This window comes from Ranitomeya imitator, chromosome 2 (genome assembly GCF_032444005.1).
Source record: "Ranitomeya imitator isolate aRanImi1 chromosome 2, aRanImi1.pri, whole genome shotgun sequence".
Classification (NCBI taxonomy): Eukaryota; Metazoa; Chordata; class Amphibia; order Anura; family Dendrobatidae; genus Ranitomeya; species Ranitomeya imitator.
In genome coordinates this window covers 391,644,803-391,664,095 of record NC_091283.1, presented here as the reverse complement: position 1 = coordinate 391,664,095, position 19,293 = coordinate 391,644,803, and the positions used below count along the sequence as shown (strand labels likewise).

The 19,293-nt window shown below is 46.7% G+C and overlaps 1 long non-coding RNA gene across 3 annotated transcripts in view; it reads left to right on the top strand.

The window, feature by feature from the left end:
* The first annotated feature begins 18,405 nt into the window (after positions 1-18,405).
* LOC138667056 (uncharacterized) overlaps positions 18,406-19,293 on the top strand; it is a 37,753-nt gene continuing 36,865 nt past the window's right edge. For 2 of the 3 annotated variants that reach the window (XR_011318592.1, XR_011318591.1), the window contains exon 1: positions 18,420-18,622. This is a non-coding gene — a long non-coding RNA (uncharacterized lncRNA). Of the gene's footprint in view, positions 18,623-19,293 lie in introns of all 3 variants that reach the window. The other variant, XR_011318593.1, reaches the window with a different exon arrangement.

The following is a 19,293-nucleotide window of genomic DNA, read 5'->3' as shown; positions in this document are numbered from 1 at the left end:
TGTTTTTAGATTGAGAAATTTTATTGATAATTCTTGCAAGGGCTCAAAAGGTTTCTTAGTTAGAGCATCTAAAACGAGATTTAAATCCCAAGGAGGAATTTTTTGAATTACTACAGGTCTAGACCTACTACATGATCTAATGAAACGGGCAACCCATTTATTGGAAGCTAAATTGCAATGATATAAAGCTCCTAACGCTGACACTTGGACCTTAAGTGTATTGGTAGCCAGTCCTAGCTGTAAGCCTGCTTGCAGAAACTCTAAAATAGCACCCACAGGAGCCTCATCTGACAAAGGTTGTCCTAAAAACTCTAGAAATCTCTTCCATGTCCTACCATAAATTCTTGATGTAACCGGCTTCCTGCTTTTCAACAGGGTGGAGACTAACCCTGGCGAGAATCCCTGTCGGCTCAGTAATGCCCTCTCAAATTCCAGGCTGCCAGATGGAAGCCCTTCACTTGAGAGTGGCATACTGGACCCTGGGTAAGCAGGTCCGGGACCTCTGGTAGGATCCATGGATCGGTTACCGACATTTGTCTTAGGAGAGAGAACCATGGCCTTTTCGGCCAAAATGGAGCAATCAGAATCACTCTTGCCTGCTCCGTCCTGATCTTCCTCACTACAACCGGTATTAATGCTATTAGGGGAAACACGTAAGCGAGGCTGAACTTCCATGGTATGCGGAGGGCATCTACTGCAACCGGGTTCCCCCTCGGGTCTAGCGAACAGAACCTCTTCACCTTCCTGTTGTGAAGCGTGGCAAACAAGTCTATTACCGGTTCTCCCCAGGTCTGCACTATTTGTTGGAATACCCTGGGATTCAGTGACCATTCTCCCTGTCTTAGCTTTTTCGACTTAAGTAGTCCGCCTTCATGTTTTCGACCCCCTTTATGTGTAGAGCTGTGAGGGACAGTAGGTGAGATTCTGCTAATTGAAGGAGCGCCGATGTTGCCTTCATGAGTGAAAAGGATCTCGTTCCCCCCTGATGGTTGATATAGGCTACTACCGCGTAATTGTCGGACATTACTCTGGTATGACGACCCTGAAGAATTGGAAGGAAATGTTTTACTGCCCTTTCTACAGCCCATAACTCTCTTATATTGGATGTTTGATGTTTTTCTGTATGGGACCAGGACCCCTGGACGGAAAGGGACCTTAGATGTACACCCCATCCTGTACCACTCGTGTCTGTTGTGATCACGTCCTCTATTGGAGTCAGCCACTGAACCCCTGAGCTCAAGTGATCCCTTACTGACCACCAGGCTAGGAAATCTCTGACGCGTATTGAGAGATGAATTTTTCCCTCCAAATGCCCTTTTAACAACCTCTGTGTTGACAGGACCTCCCACTGTAATTGCCTCAGGTGAAGTTGTGCCCATTTTACAGCGGGAATACAGGATGTTAGTGACCCTAGCAGGGACATCGCCTTTCTTATTGTCATCACAGGTTGATGTATCGCCAGTTCCACAAGACTTTGTATTTTGGAAATTTTGTTCTCCGGCAGGAGACAGAGTTGACGCGTGGAATCCAGAATCAACCCCAGGAAGGATTGAACCTTCACTGGTGTTAATCTTGACTTGGCGACATTTACCTCCCAACCTAATACTGCTAGGGTCGTAGTCACTTCTTTTATTTGCGCAAGACAGTGATCCACTGATCTGCCTATTATCAGGAAGTCGTCTAGGTACGGGACGATGACTATTTCCCGGGAACGGAGGAAGGACATGACCTCTGACATTAATTTTGTAAATATCCTTGGCGCTATTGATAGACCAAATGGAAGGGCAGCATACTGGTAGTGTTTGAGCTGACCTTTGACAAACAGTGCTACCCTCAGAAATTTTTGATAGTCTTGATGAATTGGGACATGGTAGTACGCGTCCTTTAAGTCTATAGCTGCCATGAAGCAGTCTGGAAACAGCATCTTTATCGCTGAGCTTACCGACTCCATCTTGAAGGAGTAATTTTTTATTGACCGATTTAGTTTTTTTAGGTTGACAATAGTCCTTAGTGAGCCATCTGGTTTTCGTATTAAGAAGAGAGGGGAATAAAACCCTTCTCCTTCCTCTACTTTTGGAACTTCTACTAGGACCTTTTTTAGAACTAGCCCCAATACCTCTGTTTCCAGAGCTAGCTGTTCTTCTGGAAGTTTCCTGCATGATGTTAACACAAAAGTCTCTCGAGGTAGATGAACAAACTTTATTTTTAGTCCGTCGCTGACAACATTCAACGCCCGACTGGGGGAAATATTCAACCAGGCATGAAGATAGGGGGAAGGCTTTCGTTCTACTTCTAGCATGGCGTCATTGGGGGGGGGGAGGCTTTTTTGTGGATGTGGAGGGGCCCTTAAACATGTACCCCGATCCTTTCCTATCTCTATAGTCCCAGTTTCTTCTATCTCCCGGAGGGCGACCTCTATTGAATTTTCCCCTCCGAAAATAAGGCCGTCTGATATCTACTGGAAAACGGGGAAAACCTTTTTTCCTGTCGCCAGCTTTTTCTAAAATGTCCTATAGTTTCTGACTGAAGAGGAATTTGCCGTCGCACGGAATGGAACAGAGTCTATTTTTTGAGGGTAAGTCCCCTGGGCACCCTTTCAACCACAAGGCACGTCTTGCCGCGTTAGACAATCCCGCTGCGTTAGACAATCCCGCTGCCCTAGCTGCAAGTCTTACAGAGTCGGCTGAGGAATCCGCTATAAAGGCCGCTGCTCCTTGTGCCATTGCCATATTGGCTAGGATTTCATCTCACTGCACTCTAGACTTTAACTGATCCTCTAATTGTTGCAGCCAGACTATAAGGGAGCAGGCAACACATGTACCAGGTATTGCCGGCTTTAAACCTCCTGCGGCTGCCTCCCAGGTATGTTTTAAAAAAGCATCAGCCTTCTTGTCTAGAGGGTCTCTAAGGACGCCTGAATCATCCAAGGGTAGGGAAGATCTCTTAGAAGATCTGGCCACTGCACCATCAATTTTAGGGGCTTTATCCCATATTTCTGAATCCTTATCAAAAGGATAACGTCTCTTGGAGGCTGAGGGAAGACTACCCGACTTTTCAGGCTTTTTCCACTCCTTTTCTATAAGGGTTTTAACTCTATTATTTACAGGGAAGGTACGCTTCCTTTTCTCCTCCAAACCACCAAACATAACGTCCTCTACTGATCTGGACTCCTTCTCGTCCTTAAGGCCCATTGTAGCCCTAACAGATTTAACCAGTTTATCTGTATTCTCAGTTAGGAAGCATGGTCGGCCCCCAACATCACTATCCGAAGAGGAGCCAGAGAACACAGAAGAGGATGAACAGGGAGACAGAGGTCCTTCTTGATATTCCTCATCAGATTGAGGGGTATTAGAATCTGGAACAGTCTCTAAGACCTTGCGTCTCTTTTTAAGGGCTGATTTTAAAGACCTTTTAACCTCTGCCCTAATCATGGCCCTGAGGCTAGTGGCAAAGTCAGGGGATTCATCCTGAATAGTTTTTTGAATGCAGTCCACACAGAGGCTTTTCTGCCATTGGACTGCTAGCGGGGTTTTGCAGAGGGCACATTATTTGTTCTTGGATTTGGCACTAGTCTTCCTCCGCGCCGCCTTTTGAGGCTGATCTGGAGTACGGATAACGTCCCTCCTAGAAGCTGAGGAGTCCTGTGACTTCCGATCCGGACGACTGCCGCTTCTCCTCCTAGCATGCTGGTGAGCAGACATGGCACCTGATAAGCTCTCCTGCTGCTGCTGTGGTGATGACTGATTTGAGTGTTGCTCGATACAGTCCTCCATAGCTGAGCTCTGTATATGCGAGCACTTTCCCTGTGGATCCACTCCCTTTTAAAGGGTGATCCACTCTGCTCACCGCCTCCTCCGGTACCATCTTCTGCCCCTCCCCCGCCTCTGCGCCCACCGGAGACCGTCAGGGGATTCCTGAGACGCCGCAGCGTTTGTTCATGGGCGCCGCCATCTTGGATCCGGCGCGCAGCAGCGACGTCACGAGGCCACGCCTACTCCCAGCATGCCCCGCGCGCATCACCACCGCGCACCCAGAAACCAGAGCCGGCGGCAGCAGAGGGGGAAGAGAGCGGCGTGGTAGCCGCAGAAGAGCCACAGGACTCCGGACTGCGCTGCCAACGCCCGCAAGTGCGCTAAGGCCCCAGGACCCGCGAACGGCGCTTCCACACCCTGAAGGCCGGCCTACAGGCATTCTGCCTGTTCTTCCAGAGCCGGGACAGGAGTGGGTGAGTGGAATCTTCAATCAACATACCACCGTACATTCAGCACAAGGGTTCCCCTCAGGACAGGAAACCCAACTGAAGCGAGGGAGAGGTACCGCCCTTTTATTTCAGTAGGTTTCCTGTCCTGACTGGGCGGATCCCCTCTCTCATGTGTGCTGTCATGGGAGACGGGAAAACTGATGTCTGATCACAGGCTGAATCTAGCAATGCTGGCGTCACCAAGGCCATCTCTGATTGGGTGCGATGCAGTTGACAATGACATCCATTGCATCAATCAGAGTGCACAGATCAGATGTGACATGCCAGTTACCACCCTGTACTTTCTCATTCTACCTGAGGATTTGTACAGCGTGGTCACTGTCACTGTGCACTGTGCTGGGCCTTGAGGTACCACAGAAGTCTGTGCATCACTGCTCCTTCTGATCCTGCTAAAGAAGAAAGAAGAGTTCTTGATCCCTCTGTGATTCTTGCCTGATCTTTTCCTTTTCTACCCTAATCCCCCTCCCCTTCTACTCTCCTTTCCCAACCACTACTTCTGCTGCCGAACGCTAATCAGTACTTGATCGCACGATTTTTGGCAGTTTTTTTTTTTTGTACGTCTTGCGCTTGCAGAGTATTGATCAGTGATGCAAATCACTGATCTACACTTGTTATCAGTTTTCCAGTACTTATTTTTATCCCTATCCATTCCCTCCCTTTGCACCACCTATGTACGTGCATTCTGCAGCTGCCAAGTGTTCATCAGTGACGCAAATCATTGATCCGCACTCGTACTCACTGTTTTTCACAATTTTTTTTTCCATTCAGTGTGTGCATCCTACAGCCGCCGATCAGTTGTAAATCACTGATTAGCACCCTGTAATGTTGCAGTAGCACCGTACGCAGTCAAGAGGCAGTGACAAACAAAGGTCAAACACAAAAGTCTCTTTAATGTGTTACTTCACACGTAAAGGTGCATAGCATTTTATAGTACACGTTATCAGAGTTCAATACACACAGTTGCATCTTGTCTCAGTGCAGTTTCATAGCACTACACATAATATGGCTTTTAGATTGCAGTCCCTAAACATGACGGACCTCTCCTTGTCCAGTATTCGTGGGGCGACCGCACGCCATATTACAGTCTCCAAACACAGCTTCACATGTTGCAGACACTACACACGCCAGTCCTCCTCTTACTAGTTCTCGTGGGTGTCCTGCACCGCTGTATCACAGTCTCTTTGCTCACACAGCCCAGGATATCATCCGAAAAGCAGCCGGGCACCATATCCCTCTGTTTGCAATCATTAAATATGCCAGCCCTCTTTCGGGCACAAGACATCCACCTCCGGTACACATCTGGGTATAGGACTGTCCACATCTGAGACAGTTACCATGGACGACTTGCTTCGCTGTGTACACTGCTGGTGCCAGGCTATTCAGTTGCCATAGCTGCTGGCTCCGCTGGCCTGTGCTGCTTTACACACACAGTTCACGCTCTGCAGGCCTCTGCTCTGCACAACAGCACACACCAGACTCACACTGACCTTGCACCTGACACACCCATACCCCTTACTGCAGGGTTTTTAACAAACAAACCTGTGGCTTTCAGCCACATGGAAAACCCGGTCCGGAAATCTAGGACTGCCATGCACACCTATGGACTTCATCCGTCACCATGCACAACCTGGGGAGAACACACAGCGACCCCCACCTGTGTCACTGCCTAACAATCCGTAGTCGTTTTTAACAAGGACTTTTTTTTATCACCTTTTGTGCCACATCCGTGCATTGGTCCTACAGCCATCGAGTGCTGGTCATTTTATTTTTTTTTGGTCAAAAAAAAGAATCGGGTAAAAAAAATCATCCAGATTAGTTGATAAAATTAGATTAGGGACAGCAAAATATACCGTAAAATTCATCCTCTACTACGATATTTACTAATGAATGGATTTATTGCCAGTGCTGAAAAAAAAAGAATCATCCATGCGTCCTACAGCACTGGTTAGGTTTAATGTCTGTTGCGGGAGCTCAGTAATTTGTTTTTACTGATGTCGTCATAGTAAGCTTGTTGCTTATTTTACCAAATTTTTATATTTTTCTTTGTATATTCTTTTCTCTTCTAAGTAAGAGAAATTTACAACAAACACGCACACATATCTGAATAAAATTTTGTAAACACACACAAACACCACATACGTGAAAAAATGGCATCCCACTCATCTCAAACCCGGTATTCAGCAGAGGAGACATATGCTTTACTTGCCTCCGACACTGAAAGTGAGAGGATCCTACCTTCCTTTATTTTTCCTCCTTCTCTTCCTCTAGGGATACCAAACAGACATGTAGACTCCCCAGGACAGAAACTGAACCAGCGCCCACTATTACTGACCCTGTATAGACCTCAAATCCAAAAAATTTTTCCCTGAGGATTTTGTAAATCTCGTGTCGACACAAAAAAAAAAATGAATTACTGAAGCGTATACCCATAATTGAGTGGGACAATGTGCATGGGAAAAGAACAGGAACAAAATACTGGCTTTGAGTTTATGTTCTGCAGCCCTTATTCATTTTGATAAGAATCAGCCTGTCAGCATTTTCAGTTGGCAGGTGGATGCGCTTATTGGTTATACTTACCCCAGCGGCACTGCAAACCTGCGCCGAACACCCCCGCAGCAGTGCCGGACACCCCCCCTCATCCTAGCCTGCGGCCTGTAGCAACTGTATCGCTAAAGTATATTCGCATTATAGGACGCACCCCCAATTTCTCAAAATAATTTTGGGAAAAAAAGTGCGTCTTTTAATCTGAAAAATACAGTAAGTGCAGGCCTTCCTGTCTGGTAGACCTACTTACAAAGGCAAATGGAGAGTGAACTTGGAGTCTCCACATTTCAAAAAAAATAATTGTTACACAGCACTAAAGTGGCATCAATTTCCACAGAGTAGAAACAGTATAAGCCTCTGACACATCTTCTACTACAGGCAACCCCCCAGATGGGGACAACTTGGAGTCTCCACATTTCAAAAGATTGTTTGCAACATCAGCAGCAGTAGCAACAGTAGGCACAGAAGACACCACAAAGATGGCACAGACTGCAATAACGCGAGATCAATGCATGACACTAAAGCGTCACCATTGCCTAGTCTGCCCAGTCTGTGACAGGGGTGCACTATGGATCCATCACTTGCTCATTTTGATGAAAGTTAGGCAGTCAACACTTTCAGGGGACAGCCGGGTGCGCTTATCCATCAGGACACCACCAGCAGCACTGAACACAGGTTCTGAGAGAATGCTGGCTGCTGGGCATGACAAAATCTCCAAGGTGTGACAGGCAAGCTCAGGCCACTCTTCCAGTTCTGAAGACCAAAATGTAAAAGGATCTAAACCCCCCCCAGATGGCATTGATCTTGAGCTCCAGATACTCCTGCACCATCCTCTCTAATCGTTCACAACGTGTCTGACTTGTAATCTGTTCTGCTGGTGCTCAGGGTGGTCTAAAAAAATGTGCTAAACCACTCACAGAATTTGCTTAAGCCAAATACACTGCTGCTGCTTTGACAATGACGCCTCAACATTTCCGGCATTGGAAATCTACAACTGGGATGCACACTGTGTGCCTCACTGATGTCTTGGGGAAAACCACTCATAAGATGATCTACAAGCGTTTTTCGATAGACCAGCATGTGTGCATCAATTTCCAGGGGGAGAAGCATCTGGCAAAATATACTCTTGTATCGTGAATCTAACAGAGTAGCAACCCAGTAGTCAGCACTATTTAATACCCTAAGAATATGGGCATGATGTTGAAGATAGTGCAGCAAGAAGGCGCTCATGTGTCAGGGACTTCCATGAGGTCCAAGTCCCTGCTGTGTTGATGATGGTGTAACTTAAGGTTGCTTCCTCCATTCCCTCCAGCCAACCAGGGACAACAGAGAGCCGGTCATTATCTTCTTCATCTCAAAGATGGTGACTGCATGTCCGGACACCCCCCCATGAAGAAGTAGTTGCGAAATGTGCATTGGGGTGAGGGGAGACAGCTTGCAGTCACTATCTTTGTCACCGTCAGCTGTGATTTTTAAACCTTTAGGCAATATGTATTGCTCTTTACCTATGCAACATTGACAACTTCTGTATCATGTTTTACTACATGTGTAATGTATTTCACAATACTACAATGCATGGTTAATAATATTATACTATTTCAGGCAATATTTAATATTTATCTTGCTAGGCTTATTAGCCGTGTTTGGGTAAGTTCAGCAAGCTATGTAATCTGGTGAATATTATTATTGTTTAAATAACCCGGCATATCAGTGCTTATTATTAATAATTGTCCTGGTTTTGCTGATCTTCTTACACTGTAAAAGTGACTTTCTAAATTATAGGCAACACGCCCTGCCTTTTATGTGATGCTGACAATATTTCAATTGTACCTCATTATGTAATTTATTACATTAGCTCATATCACTATAGCACATGGCTAGTATTCATATTGATACTAGGGAGAATTTTACTCCTGGTGTCACTATGCATGTGCTATTTGAATTTTGATCTCTATGAGGTAACTTATACTAGCTGCAGTTGTCTTCCCTCGGCTTGGTACGAGGCACTTTTTTTTTTAACTTATGTTTGGTTTTATATGATTACTATAAAGTGAGACGTTTTAAGTTAATTTTTTGTTTTTAAAGGGAACCTGTCACCAGGTTTGGCCAATAGAAGATAAAGTCACCAGCTTTCAGGGCTTAGCTACAGAATTCTATAATGTAAAAATGCTCGTGAAAGGGAACACGCATTCGAATGTGCTACGTTCATGCCGAATTTGAGATTTGCGAACGTTTTCCGAACACATACACTCATTTCTACTCTCAAAGCCTTGCCAACATATGTAATGCTGAGTCCCAAAGAGTGGTGACATCGCACACCTGTCGGTGAGCTGGAAGTTGCAAACGCTGCAGCAGCACTGCTAGAGCGGTGGCAGCTGTTGCAGACTTGTGGAAATAGGCACACACGTGGCATACTTTCAAAAGTAGTTCAGGCAAATCTGGGTAGGTTTTGAGAAACCGCTGAACCACTAAGTGGAGCATGTGGGCAAGGTATGGTACGTGTGCAAGGTTGCCAAGCTTCAGAGCCACCACCATGTTATAGCCATTGTCACACACGACCATGCCTTGTTGTAGGTTCGGGCTCAACAGCCACAGATCAGACTGCGGCGGTATCTGGTTTGTCATGTAAGAAGATTAGATTCAGCAGAGCCTGTTGCCACTCGGCCGAGACTAGGCTTCAAGCTTGTGACTTATGTTGACATTTCTGAGATGGAGGGTAAGGAAGAAGAGGTGCAGGAACGGCTGTAGAAGATGGTGAAACTCTTATTGAACCAGGCCAAGCAATCCTCGGTGTCAGTAACACGGGTTCTGTCCCTGGGTCCGACTGGGTCCCGAATTCCATAATGTTCACCCAGTGTGCAGTCAGAGAAATATAGCAACCCTGGCCACTAGCAATTGTCCATGTGTTTATGGTTAAAGAGAACCTGTCACCCCGTTTTTTCAATATGAGCTAAAAATAGCATTCAATAGGGCCTGAGCTGTGCTTTACAATAGTGCATTTATTATCCCCCGATTCCCCACCTTTGCTGCCAAAATACCTTAGTAACTCGCCGTTTTCGTCTGTCAATCACCCCAGTCCGGTCCGATGGGCGTTGCCAAATCGCTGTCTCTCCCCCAGCTCCTCGGCATGTCAGACGTAATTCGATCTGTGAATAGCACAGATCGAGCTCATTTTTTGCAGTTTAGGCTCTAGAGCATGTGCAGTATGTATTGCCCAACTGTTAGTAACATAGTAACATAGTTAGTAAGGCCGAAAAAAGACATTTGTCCATCCAGTTCAGCCTATATTCCATCATAATAAATACCCAGATCTACGTCCTTCTACAGAACCTAATAATTGTATGATACAATATTGTTCTGCTCCAGGAAGACATCCAGGCCTCTCTTGAACCCCTCGACTGAGTTCGCCATCACCACCTCCTCAGGCAAGCAATTCCAGATTCTCACTGCCCTAACAGTAAAGAATCCTCTTCTATGTTGGTGGAAAAACCTTCTCTCCTCCAGACGCAAAGAATGCCCCCTTGTGCCCGTCACCTTCCTTGGTATAAACAAATCCTCAGCGAGATATTTGTATTGTCCCCTTATATACTTATACATGGTTATTAGATCGCCCCTCAGTCGTCTTTTTTCTAGACTAAATAATCCTAATTTCGCTAATCTATCTGGGTATTGTAGTTCTCCCATCCCCTTTATTAATTTTGTTGCCCTCCTTTGTACTCTCTCTAGTTCCATTATATCCTTCCTGAGCACCGGTGCCCAAAACTGGACACAGTACTCCATGTGCGGTCTAACTAGGGATTTGTACAGAGGCAGTATAATGCTCTCATCATGTGTATCCAGACCTCTTTTAATGCACCCCATGATCCTGTTTGCCTTGGCAGCTGCTGCCTGGCACTGGCTGCTCCAGGTAAGTTTATCATTAACTAGGATCCCCAAGTCCTTCTCCCTGTCAGATTTACCCAGTGGTTTCCCGTTCAGTGTGTAATGGTGATATTGATTCCCTCTTCCCATGTGTATAACCTTACATTTATCATTGTTAAACCTCATCTGCCACCTTTCAGCCCAAGTTTCCAACTTATCCAGATCTATCTGTAGCAGAATACTATCTTCTCTTGTATTAACTGCTTTACATAGTTTTGTATCATCTGCAAATATCGATATTTTACTGTGTAAACCTTCTACCAGATCATTAATGAATATGTTGAAGAGAACAGGTCCCAATACTGACCCCTGCGGTACCCCACTGGTCACAGCGACCCAGTTAGAGACTATACCACTTATAACCACCCTCTGCTTTCTATCACTAAGCCAGTTACTAACCCATTTACACACATTTTCCCCCAGACCAAGCATTCTCATTTTGTGTACCAACCTCTTGTGCGGCACGGTATCAAACGCTTTGGAAAAATCGAGATATACCACGTCCAATGACTCACCGTGGTCCAGTCTATAGCTTACCTCTTCATAAAAACTGATTAGATTGGTTTGACAGGAGCGATTTCTCATAAACCCATGCTGATATGGAGTTAAACAGTTATTCTCATTGAGATAATCCAGAATAATATCCCTCAGAAACCCTTCAAATATTTTACCAACAATAGAGGTTAGACTTACTGGCCTATAATTTCCAGGTTCACTTTTAGAGCCTTTTTGAATATTGGCACCACATTTGCTATGCGCCAATCCTGCGGAACAGACCCTGTCGCTATAGAGTCCCTAAAAATAAGAAATAATGATTTATCTATTACATTACTTAGTTCTCTTAGTACTCGTGGGTGTATGCCATCCGGACCCGGAGACTTATCTATTTTAATCTTATTTAGCCGGTTTCGCCCCTCTTCTTGGGTTAGATTGGTGACCCTTAATATAGGGTTTTCATTGTTTCTTGGGATTTCACCTAGCATTTCATTTTCCACCGTGAATACCGTGGAGAAGAAGGTGTTTAATATGTTAGCTTTTTCCTCGTCATCTACAACCATTCTTTCCTCACTATTTTTTAAGGGGCCTACATTTTCAGTTTTTATTCTTTTACTATTGATATAGTTGAAGAACAGTTTGGGATTAGTTTTACTCTCCTTAGCAATGTGCTTCTCTGTTTCCTTTTTGGCAGCTTTAATTAGTTTTTTAGATAAAGTATTTTTCTCCCTATAGTTTTTTAGAGCTTCAATGGTGCCATCCTGCTTTAGTAGTGCAAATGCTTTCTTTTTACTGTTAATTGCCTGTCTTACTTCTTTGTTTAGCCACATTGGGTTTTTCCTATTTCTAGTCCTTTTATTCCCACAAGGTATAAACCGCTTACACTGCCTATTTAGGATGTTCTTAAACATTTCCCATTTATTATCTGTATTCTCATTTCTGAGGATATTGTCCCAGTCTACCAGATTAAGGGCATCTCTAAGCTGTTCAAACTTTGCCTTCCTAAAGTTCAATGTTTTTGTGACTCCCTGACAAGTCCCCCTAGTGAAAGACAGGTGAAACTGCACAATATTGTGGTCGCTATTTCCTAAATGCCCAACCACCTGCAGATTTGTTATTCTGTCAGGTCTATTAGATAGTATTAGGTCTAAAAGTGCTGCTCCTCTGGTTGGATTCTGCACCAATTGTGAAAGATAATTTTTCTTGGTTATTAGCAGAAACCTGTTGCCTTTATGGGTTTCACAGGTTTCTGTTTCCCAGTTAATATCCGGGTAGTTAAAGTCCCCCATAACCAGGACCTCATTATGGGTTGCAGCTTCATCTATCTGCTTTAGAAGTAGACTTTCCATGCTTTATGTTATATTTGGGGGTTTGTAACAGACCCCAATGAGAATTTTGTTACCATTTTTCCCTCCATGAATTTCAACCCATATGGACTCGACATCCTCATTCCCTTCGCTAATATCCTCCCTTAAAGTGGACTTTAGACAAGACTTTACATAGAGACAAACCCCTCCTCCTCTCCGATTTTTACGATCCTTTCTAAACAGACTGTAACCCTGTAAGTTAACTGCCCAGTCATAGCTTTCATCTAACCATGTCTCGGTTATTCCCACTATGTCAAAGTTACCTGTAGATATTTCTGCTTCTAGTTCTTCCAAGTTCTTCTAGTTCTACTAGTTAGCAAAGTATACAATACATCATTGCGCCTGCACGGGTTTTCACTGTAATCTCTGTGCCCCGGAAGTCTGGATATGCAAATTGTGTTGTCCTGGACGCCGGTAAACTTTTCCGGGGCACACAGGTTACAGTGAAAATCCGCGCATGCGCAATGATCTGCTGTATGCTATGCCCACAGTTGGGCAAAGTGAAAGTGAAAAGCCGGAGGTGGGGAGAATCGGAGATTAGCCCACGCCCATCGGACCGGACCGGGATGATTGACAGCCGAAAACTGTGAGTTTACTTAGGTATTTTGGCAGCAAAGGTGGGGAATCAGGGGATAATAAAGGCACTATTGTAAAGCACAGCTCAGGCCCTATAGAACGCTATTTTTAGCTCATATTGAAAAAACGGGGGGGGGGGGGGGGGACAGGTTCCCTTTAAGTGGACCTTTCTAGTAACAGCATTGGTCAGGGCATGGCTAATGTTATGGGACACGTGCTTGTGTAAGGCAGGGAAGGAACACTGGGAGAAATTGTGGTGGTTGGGGATAGAGTACTGAGGGATGGCCGCTATGAGGTTGCGGAAAGCTTCCATCTCCATAACCCTAAACGGCAACATTTCTAGGCCAAACAGTTTGGAAATGTAGCCGTTTAGTATTGTGGCCTGTGATTTGGTGGATGCATATTTATACTTGCGTTCCAAGGACTGGAATAGGGACAACTAAACATTGCGCTGGGACAAGGACGTGGTTGCTGACGGTGTTTGAAAGTGTGCAATGACAAGTGCAGGGTGGGAGGCATTTTAGCCTGCATCATGGACAGGAACTTTGTGTGCACGAAGAACAGGGGGAAGAGGAAGTTGTATCACCTGCAGACAGTTTCTGAACCCTGGCGTGTGGCCCAACTAGTCGGGTGCTTTGCTGTTATATGCCTGAGCATGCTGGTGGTGGTCAGGCTGGTAGTTGAGCTGCCCCTGCTGACATGGAGGATGTTGCAAATGGACTTTTTTGGTTAACTGGACTATCTTTAAAAAGCGCCAGACTCGGGAAAACCTTACCCTTGGCCTGGCAACTTCACCCATGTTGATACTCTGGGAAACAGTTGTCTGCCTTGTGTCTCTAGCCACCCCATTCACTCTTCATGCCTGTTGTGGTGCTACGGATACATCCCCCTTTACGCTGCTTTCCTCACTCTGCCTCTCACCTTCCCAGGTTTGGTCAGTGACTTCACTATCCACCACCTTAGCTTCCACTTCTGCACCCTGGTCCTCCTCCTAACTTGCTGACTTAACATCACATGTTGGCAATTCTATATCATCATCCACCTCTTGCGACAGTAATTGCATTATCCCACCATCGCATTCTTGCAATGGTATGTTTCCACGTTCAGGAAACGCTGTGTGTTTGACGCTGCGTAGAGCCGCAGCGTCAAACACGCAGCGTCCAGATGTTACAGCATAGTGGAGGGGATTTCATGAAATCCCGTCTCCACTATGTATTAAAAGATGCGGCAGACCCACAGAAACGGACATGCGGTGCGTCTTTTCAGAACACAGCATGTCCTTACAATGCTCAAACAATGCATGAACAACGCAGGTGACCTGCCAGTGACCTCAGGTGCAGATTTGGTGCAGATTTTACCTGCGTAAAATCCTGATGCAATCCTGAACGTGGACACATACCCTAAGTGTAACACCCCAGGAAGCCGGTTGTTACAGAGGTATTGCCTTCCTCACGGGGAGGGTGATGCCATGCCTGGAAGAGACAAGGATCCTTTTAACGGATATGGCTATGTGCACACGTTTCGGATTTGGCTGCGGATCCGCAGCGGATTGACCGCTGAGGATTCGTAGCCGTTTTCCATGCGGTTTACAGTACCATGTAAACCTATGGAAAACCAAATCCGCTGTGCCCATGTTGTGGAAAATAACGCGCGGAAACACTGCATTGTATTTTCCGCAGCATGTCAATTCTTTGTGCGGATTCCGCAGCGTTTTACACCTGCTCCTCAATAGGAATCCACAGGTATAAAACCGCAGGTGAAATCCGCAAAAAACAGCAGGAATTCTGTGCTAAATCCGCAGGTATAACGTAGTGCGTTTTACCTGCGGATTTTTCAAAAACGGTGCGGAAAAATCCACACACCAATCCGCAACGTGGGCACATAGCCTAACACGTACATACAACACTGTTCTGACTCCAGGCCAGAAGGGGGAGCTCTAGACCCAGTTTGAGGGTAGCTTCCCTATATATTCTGGCTGGAGGAGGAGTTAACAGTCAGTCAACAGGAGAGCTGGACAGACTTCTGGTTCTGCAGCTCCTGACAGAGCAGTCTGTAGAAGACTGTGAGGGGAGAAGGAACAAAGGAGGAGAGAAACTGGTGTAGAGCTGCCATTGGGCTCACTCCAGGATCAAGCGCAGAAACCGTAGGCCGGAATTCCTAGTTTGTGGGGTTAACTGCATGTCCCACAGCAGAAACCGGCGGGCAGGAGATTCCAAGTTTCCTGGCTACCTACACCCGAAGGCAGATAGAGCCCGGAGTCACTACAAGAAGGGACACCTGTAAAAAGGCTCGAGTTACCTGATATACGGGTAGTGTCCACCTAAGAGGACAGCGAGAGAGGACCTTGTGTGAAGCCTCAGGCATCAAGGGATGCACACTTCAGCACAGTAAGGAAGGCTTCCAACCCACCTGGCTAGGGGGATTCCGAATCGCTTCCAGGCTGCCCGGATTCCAAAGACCACCTGTAATCTGTGTACCTGAACTGCATCAGGCACACTTCACCATCTATCATCCTTATCAACTGCCCTTCGGACTAAGTTCTACCTGTGGGGAACTATACCTCCTCTGCTGCAATACCATCATCCCCAGTGGACCACTTTAAGCAGCATCGGCCATCACTGGCCGAGTACCACAGGTGGCGTCACGAATACAACTCTTTAGACTTTATTTTCCCACTTTAAATCCCATTAACTGGATGCGAGGGGCCATGGACCGGGTCACTGCCACCATGACCACCCTTTTAAGAACTGTGCCAGCCCGGTACAGAGTAACTCACGGTCCTAGCGGGCTCTCCATAAGCATGGCTGCTCAATTATTTGGGCATCACTACATGCGATCTACTCAGGTGTGTCAACCTGACGGACACAACACTACTCACGTGTGCCAACCTGACGTACACTACACAACTCACTTGTGTCAACCTGACACTCTACACAACTCACGTATGCCACCACAATAACAAAAAAAAAAAAATCACATACCATGATACCACTAGATCATAGGGTTATTAGTAGGGGTGTTACCACTGTTTAGGCACATCAGTGGCTTTCCAAACGCAACATGGCGTCCGCTCTCAAATCCAGACAATTTTGCATTGAAAATATGAAATGGTGCTCCTTTCCTTCTAAGCTATGTTGTGCGCTCAAACATCGGCTTTCCCGCACCTATAGGGTATCAGCGAACTCAGGAGAAAGCAAAGTGACAGTGGTCAGAATTGTAAAATTTGACCTAGTCATGAAGGTGAAAACAGGCTCAGGGTTAAGAAGTTCTCACATACAATGGAGACAATGTTGGTGCTGTGTACACACTGACGCATCTGCAAAAAGAGCATATCGATCTGTCATAGTCTACTGAAGGGAAATCATAGCACAGATGTGCGCCCACATGAAGAAGCCAATAGGAGGACTTGGCAACTAAAACAATGGTCAGCTGACAATCATATAAAAAGGCAGTCAGGTGGCACCATGGTCAGGTGAGCATCGTGTTAAGTGAACAGGACATCAGGCAAACAGTATTGTATATTACTACCGTTAGCGTGTGCACAGGCATAAATACAGGCGTATATGACTAGCTGCCAAATAATACCTGTGTCCCTAAAGTGCAGAGTCCCAGTGCCCCCAGGACTGCGTCCTGTCCCCTCTATCACACAGTCCCTGCTCCCCCATTACCACTCACCAGTGCAGACTTCTCCCCTCAGCTCTTACATGTGGAGCCAGCTGTATCTTAACTTGCAGAGTCCCGGTGCCCCCCAGGACTGAGTCCTGTCCCCACTATCACACAGTCCCTGCTCCCCCATTACCGCTCACCAGTGCAGACTTCTCCCTTCAGCTCTTACATGTGGAGCCGGCTGTACCCTAATGTGCAGAGTCCCGGTGTCCCCCAGGACTGAGTCCTGTCCCCTCTATCACACAGTCTCTGCTCCCCCATTACCGCTCACCAGTGCAGACTTCTCCCCTCAGCTCTTACATGTGGAGCCGGCTGTACCCTAATGTGCAGAGTCCCGGTGCCCCCCAGGACTGAGTCCTGTCCCCCTCTATCACACAGTCCCTGCCCCCCCATTACCGCTCACCAGTGCAGACTTCTCTCTTCAGCTCTTACATGTGGAGTCGGCTGTACCCTAATGTGCAGAGTACCGGTGCCCCCCAGGACTGAGTCCTGTCCCCTCTATCACACAGTCCCTGCTCCCCCATTACCGCTCACCAGAGCAGACTTCTTCCTTCAGCTCTTACATGTGGAGCCGGCTGTACCCTAATGTGCAGAGTCCCGGTGCCCCCCCCAGGACTGAGTCCTGTCCCCACTATCACACAGTCCCTGCTCCCCCATTACCGCTCCCCAGTGCAGACTTCTCCCTTCAGCTCTTACATGTGGAGCCGGCTGTACCCTAATGTGCAGAGTCCCGGTGCCCCCCAGGACTGAGTCCTGTCCCCTCTATCACACAGTCCCTGCTCCCCCATTACCGCTCACCAGTGCAGACTTCTCCCTTCAGCTCTTACATGTGGAGCCGGCTGTACCCTAATGTGCAGAGTCCCGGTGCCCCCCAGGACTGAGTCCTGTCCCCTCTATCACACAGTCCCTGCTCCCCCATTACCGCTCACCAGTGCAGACTTCTCCCTTCAGCTCTTACATGTGGAGCCGGCTGTACCCTAATGTGCAGAGTCCCGGTGCCCCCCAGGACTGAGTCCTGTCCCCTCTATCACAGTCCCTGCTCCCCCATTACCACTCACCAGTGCAGACTTCTCCCTTCAGCTCTTACATGTGGAGCCGGCTGTACCCTAATGTGCAGAGTCCCGGTGCCCCCCAGGACTGAGTCCTGTCCCCTCTATCACACAGTCCCTGCCCCCCATTACCGCTCACCAGTGCAGACTTCTCCCTTCAGCTCTTACATGTGGAGCCGGCTGTACCCTAATGTGCAGAGTCCCGGTGCCCCCCAGGACTGAGTCCTGTCCCCTCTATCACACAGTCCCTGCCCCCCATTACCACTCACCAGTGCAGACTTCTCCCTTCAGCTCTTACATGTGGAGCCGGCTGTACCCTAATGTGCAGAGTCCCGGTGCCCCCCAGGACTGAGTCCTGTCCCCTCTATCACACAGTCCCTGCTCCCCCATTACCGCTCACCAGTGCAGACTTCTCCCCTCAGCTCTTACATGTCGCTGTTTCAGAAAACCTTTCACTTCCTACAAGCCCCCACCCTGCTCCTCCCCCATTTGACTGATCACATGACTGTGACATCATCACAGGTCCTGGAAGGAGAACTCCAGAATAGAGAGAGGGAGAATCTCTGCCCAGCTCTGGGTAAATGTTTCTTCCCACCTAGGGCCCCCTGGGACTGTCCGCTGTATCCAGGACGGTTGGGATCTATGGAGTTATTTGTGTTCATCATTCACAGTCGGAGCAGATAGAACGTTCTCATGTTCCAGAATCTTCTCTAGACGACATCTGGCTTTCTGTGTCTGTAAGGGTATGTGCACACGTCAGGATTTCTTGCAGAAATTTTCCTGACAAAAAACAGACATTTCTGCCAGAAATCCGCATGCGTTTTTTTTGCGTTTTTTCATGTGTTTTTGGTGCGTTTTTTGTGTTTTTCCCAAATGCATAGAATGGTGGGAAAAACACAGAAAATTCGCAAAATTAATGAACATGCTGCTTTTTTTACCGCGATGCGTTTTTTTCGCGGAAAAAACGCATCATGTGCACAAAACATGCAGAATGCATTCTAAATGATAGGATGCATAATGTATGCGTTTTTAATGAGTTTTTATAGCGTTTTTACTGCGAAAAAACCTGAACGTGTGCACATAGCCTAAGGCCATGGTCACACGATGCAGAAATAATGTTTTGTTTTCTGCAGGATCCGCACCTAACTACGTAATAACAATCTCCTCTGGTTATTACATTATTACTGCGGTTTTTATGCCTTTTCCCATTATTTGATGCAGTTTTGGTGCAGATGTGAAGCCGCGTTATTAATGTGTTTTTATACTACATAAAAAAAAAAGATTTGAGTCACGACTTTAAAATGTATCTGCACGGTGGCTCAGTGGTTAGCATTGCAGCGCTGGGGTCTTGGGTTCAAACCCCACCCAGGACAACATCTGCAAAGAGTTTGTATGTTCTCCCTGTGTTTGCGTG